General features: G+C 51.5%; 1 protein-coding gene across 1 annotated transcript in view; it reads right to left on the reverse strand.

Annotated features, from left to right (window-relative positions):
- Positions 1-2,740, reverse strand: part of FNDC11 (fibronectin type III domain containing 11) — a 6,109-nt gene extending 3,369 nt beyond the window's left edge. The window contains exon 1 of the mRNA XM_031058084.1: positions 2,694-2,740. The gene's annotated coding sequence lies outside the window, so the exon portion shown is untranslated. The remainder of the gene's footprint in view (positions 1-2,693) is intronic.
- Between the last annotated feature and the right edge of the window lie 1,826 nt (positions 2,741-4,566).

The raw sequence follows: 4,566 nt of genomic DNA on the forward strand, positions 1-4,566 counted from the left end.
GGTCGCGGCCGTTGCCACGGCGACCCCTCGACCTGGGGAGCTGCGGCCGAGCCGGGGCAACCCCTGGAATCGTTCGTACCCTCCCCTCCGTAATCCACGGAACCGTTCGGCTTGGAAAAATCATAAAGCTCATCCCGTCCCACGCCCCAGCCGTGGGTAACGATGGCAGTGAATCCCACTAATCTCCTTCCCAGCCGCTTCCCCCCCTGCCCGTCACCCGGACCTTCGGAGGGCTCAGGCTCGGTGACACCGGGCGTCGTGGGGAGAGCGGCTCTGCTCTGCCCGTGCAGCCGGATGTGTCCGCGGCGTCTGCGGAGCGGTGACACGGCGGTGACACGGGCCAGCACCGCGGCACTCGGTGCCCGCCGCTGCATCACAATGGCACCGATGGTGGAACCAGGGAAGGTGGAACGCTGCCTGATGGAACCGTGAAATCACAGGTTCACAGAAGGGCTTGGGCTGGAAGATCACCCTGTTCCATCCCCCTTCCCTGGGCAGGGACACCTTCCACTAACGCAGGTTGCTCTGTCGCCCTGATTTTTTAAGATTTTCTAAGCTTTCTGATATTTACATTCTTGTAGCAAACTTTCTCACACACTTTCTGTAAATAACTTATTGGTTTGCATTCTTTTATGGAGGAGGAGAAATTTGATGGACTGTTGGTTTGTCCAGTGTCATTGGAGAGGTGGCACCTTCACCCTCCAATGCACTGTCACTTTTGGAAAACTATAAATGTTGGAGTCAGAAAATAAACTTCCCTTTTCTTCACCTTGAGAGCAGCAGTGTATGGCTTGTGTTATTTTGTGTCCTATAGTGACATTGCTCCAAGGCCTGTCCAACCTGGCCTTGGATGCTTCCAGGGATGGAGCAGCCGCAGCTTTTCTGGGCAGTCTGTGCCAGGGCCTCCCCACCCTCACGGGGAAGAATTTCTTCCTAATATCCCATCTAAATCTCAGATGAAGCCCTCTGGGCTTTATGGCATTGCTGCAAATGGGGGCTTTTTGGGGGAGAATCTTGCAAAGTCCATCTCAGGCCAGACACCAGCGCTTCACTCTCCACAGTGAGACTGAGGCTGTTTCACAGTGTCAAGAGTTTTGTTAAACACATAATCCTTATGAAAGAGCTCTGTTGAAATAGGATATAAAATGCTCCATTAAGTGCAGCGAACTTCCTTCTGGGAAGGAAGGGATTTTCCTGCTCTGCTTTCCTGTGGGACCTGGCTGCCCAGTCAGCTGTGCTGCTGTGGAGAAGAGAGTGGCTGGTCTGGTTCAAGGTGGCAAGCTCCATACCACAACTGGTGAACTCATCAGCAAGCTGGTCAAGCCTCTGGGGCTGCAGGTGCCTTCGTACTCCCTGTTATTAAATCTTTGGGTCAGGGCTCAGCCTTAAGGCTGTCTGGTGTGCTCAGCTGGAGCATCTCTGCTAAGCTTTTTTAATTGAATGACAGGCAGGATTCATAACGCCAGCCCTGGGCTCCTGCTTGAACATCAAGGGAGGAGGCGATGTGTCATTTTAAGAAATCAATGCATCTTCTCAAGGCAGCCAGAGCTTACCGTTTCATTTCACAGCTGCCAAGAGATTAACTATACAACTGTCAGGTGTGATCCTCTAACAGGCAAGGGAGATAACAAATATGAGTGAAAGCAGCTTGGTAGCTTTGTTTGGAGAGGAGGAGCAGCAGAGATTAATATTTGATAATTACACAAAGTTTCTGTGGGAAAAGAATGTTCGTGCTCGTGTCGTGGGTCTTGATCCTGTTGGTTGGACTGTGTGTGCTGGGAAATGGAGCTGTCCCTTCCAATCAGCCTTGCTGGTCCAGCTTACCCTGACTCCTGTTCCAGCTGGGCCCTGTGCCAGATGCCCAAGGAGGAATCATGGAATCATAGAATCACAGGGTGGCTTGGTCTGGAAGGGGCCTTAATGCTCATCTCATTCCACCTGAGCACAGCACGGTGCATGTTTGAAATGGGCTTTATTGTACTGAGAGGCTTGCACTGAGCTTGCTTGTACTTCTATTGCCATAAGTACTAACCTGAATCCCAACTTTGGCGTGGAAAAAGGGAATCCCTTTGGCTGCCCCTACCCTGATCTGCTTCTTCGTTTTAGGGATGGTAGAATAAACCTGCTTAGAGTCCAAAGCTGAAATTTTAGTGTTTTCCATCCCTTTGCAACAGGGATCAATTCAGGTATAGGATTTTATAGCATTCTATGAATCTCTTTGAATGAATACACATACAAATGTGTTTGAAGCCTCCAATACCACGTAACCCTTTGCCCCCCTCATCAGCTGAGCTGTCTCTGTGACAGAGCTGACAGCCACTGTCACCCTTTTGTCGCTCTGCCTGTTCTGTCCACAGCATCAAAATAAAGAACTTGTTAGTCCTGTCTGAGATCAAGATATAAGCAGACAATTGATTTTCCTCCTTCCTCTCATTAGTGAGTTCTGACACTTAATAAAACATATATTTCCACACTCAGGGTAAGCAAAACATCCAGATAGTGCCTGTCAGAGAAGGCTGGGAGCAAGGATTAATCTTTATGGAAAATCAATAGCTGGAACAGAAAAATTGGCAGAACCCAAATTAAAAGTCACTGGCAATTTCTGTCTTCATATTTCACATCTGCATTTCTGAGAAAGAGATTTGCTGTAAAGGTAACAACCACAGAGGAAGGGAGGAGGGTAGACTTTGTACCTGGTGCCTCTTCTGCTGTTTCCAAGTGGTACCTGGCAGGTGGAGGTGGGTGCCAGGTTTGGAGCAGCTCTTTGGGCAGCACCTGGTTCAATGTGATCTTTGTTCCAGGACAGAGGGCTGTACAACACTGACCTTTCTGCTAGAGGTTGTGTCCCAATGGCAGCACTGACATTAAATCTCCCAACACTACCTCCTCCAGGGTGCCTGAGTTATCCCTGCAGCCCCAAATTTTACCCATCCTTCATGATATTCACCTGGCTGCGTGGAAGCAGGATTTTCAGAGCAACATAAAGGCTCCAGCCCCCATCATCACAAGGGTATGACTGATTTACTCACTGCTCGCTACCAGTTTCACTGGTGCCTCAGATACCTGAAATAAATTATACATTCCAAATATATTCCAACTATAAATCACAGCCACACATCAGTGAACTCGTGGCGTTCGTCAGACTCTGATTCAGAGGCTCACTTTGAGAAGGAAGAGGAATTGAAGTTTTCTAAAGAACCCGGGGGAAGGAAGGAGGGAATTGCTCTTGTGGGATGCAAAAGCCCCAGCTGGACCAGGACAGGAAAGAGTTAATTGTGTCCCCGAGGCAGCAATTATCTCCAGCTCATTACACCCACTAATGGCACCCGAGGAGGGAGCCCCAAAGCCTGGACGTGCCAGAGTTTGTAGTGGCTGTTTGTCAATAAATTTGGGGGTTTGGAGGCTGGTTTGGGACAAAAATCTTCTTTGGTCTGAGCCCCGCGATCACGCAGGGCTGAGACCCCGGATTTCCTCAGCAGCAGTTGCCTCATAGGCTCTGCTTTCCTCCCCTGCTGATGGATGGACAGCCCGGACAAGTCTTGGCACCAAAGGGGACCCCTGGGGTGGACGCCCCCTCCTTCTCCCGCGGTGACATTAATTTAAACACGTGTGGACATGAGAGTGGAGAGCCCGTCTGAGCCGCAGGCTGCAGCGGGGCTGGGTTATTGATGATCTTGCTCAGGGAGATGGAGCGGGGTCAGGGGAGCTCCTTTATCTTGCTGGAAGCTCATCAAAAGCCCGTTCGGATCTCTTTGTGCTGTGCTGAGTTTTGCAAGACAGACGCCCTTGAGCGTGAGTTCAAGGCAGGATTTCCTGTCCCAGATCCCATGAGAGATCCCTTGCTGGCAGCCTCATCCCAGCAGTGACTGTGATTCCCCTTTTTCCAGGAAACTTCCCGGGGTGGGTCACATTTCCTTGGACGTGGGAGAGCAAAGTGGGAAGTGGGAGGCTTGCTCAGCTTTGTCCCCATGTCACTGCTCGGGTGCAGCACGCCTGGGGAGCTGAATGCCTGCCCTCCCCAGGGAATGGGACATGGACACAGCTCCGGGCTCGAGCATTGATCCCGCTGGGATCGCGCTGCCGGCACAGCAGGCTGAGCTGCCCTGCTGTGATTTATCGCCCGGCTGGGCTTGCGCTCCCTCCCATCTGTCTGGGCTGCCGTGTCCCGTGGATAAATCAGCCTGAAGCGTTTGATCCCACAACAGCCTACAAGCAAGGGGGACTGCAAACTGCCAGGGCAGGAGCAGGGCAGGGGCTTTTATCTCCTGAATGCTACAGTGGTTTGAGGAACATTTGTCTGTGTGAAGGGCTAGGACTGGGGCATGTCTGTGCCTCAAGGAGGGATTGAGGCTCACAGAGAGAGAATGACCTGCTTGGGTTTGTGGAGAAGGGGAGGTGAACTCTGCACAGCCAGTTTAGTGCCCTCACTGATTCCCAGAAAGCTTTTCAGGGGGGCATGAGCATCTTTCACACGAGCACAGACACTGGCCCTTCCTGGGTTAACAGGAGTGACTGTGGGGCTGGATCTGTGCAGAGGGAGCAGAGTCAGAGCTTGGAGTGATGTTG

The sequence above is a fragment of the Geospiza fortis genome, unplaced genomic scaffold (genome assembly GCF_000277835.1).
Source record: "Geospiza fortis unplaced genomic scaffold, GeoFor_1.0 scaffold188, whole genome shotgun sequence".
Taxonomy (NCBI): Eukaryota; Metazoa; Chordata; class Aves; order Passeriformes; family Thraupidae; genus Geospiza; species Geospiza fortis.